Source organism: Gavialis gangeticus, unplaced genomic scaffold (genome assembly GCF_001723915.1).
Source record: "Gavialis gangeticus isolate Ggan-Ray unplaced genomic scaffold, GavGan_comp1, whole genome shotgun sequence".
Taxonomy (NCBI): domain Eukaryota; kingdom Metazoa; phylum Chordata; order Crocodylia; family Gavialidae; genus Gavialis; species Gavialis gangeticus.
This window is the reverse complement of record NW_017728998.1, coordinates 48,229,014-48,229,570: the sequence shown is the minus strand read 5'-3', so window position 1 is coordinate 48,229,570 and position 557 is coordinate 48,229,014. Positions and strand designations below refer to the sequence as shown.

The following is a 557-nucleotide window of genomic DNA, read 5'->3' as shown; positions in this document are numbered from 1 at the left end:
CCACAGATGTGGGGGTTTGGTGGTAGGGACATCTCCTGTGCTTTTCCCATGCTGTGGCAAGAAGAAAGGGTAACAGCTAGATCCTAGCACTTGCCTCTTCTGACTTGAGCTGGGTCATTCCAGGCTGCAGCTGGGAAGGATTGCTGACTGCCATGTTTGAAGTCACCAAGATTTGTCATTCTCTATGATCTTTACATTGTTGGTGGTCATTGTAAACACTGGTAAAGTAGTAATGGTGTTTGTCTTTTACTCACTAATGTTAATCCTCTACCTGCCAAAGCTAGGGAAATGGCAACATTTAAAAACAGTACCTGATCTTATGCATCTTCTCAAGCTAAGTGTCTTTTTGCACCTTGTTTGTTACTTCCTTGGGAAGAATTAGGCTGAATGAAAGAGTTGTCAAGCTAAAAAAAATCATACATTTAAAGAAAAATCCTTATCTGTTGCTAATCCCTTGGATCATTAAAACTGAAAGGATTTGACATGTAAGATTCCCTTTGTGCTATTTAGATGATTGGACTTAGTTTCATAGTTTCTAGGGTCAGAAGGGACCTGAG

General features: G+C 40.4%; 1 protein-coding gene across 2 annotated transcripts in view; it reads left to right on the top strand.

Annotated features, from left to right (window-relative positions):
- CPNE2 (copine 2) overlaps positions 1 to 557 on the top strand; it is a 299,466-nt gene that overhangs the window by 148,753 nt on the left and 150,156 nt on the right. The gene's annotated exons all lie outside the window — the stretch shown is intronic.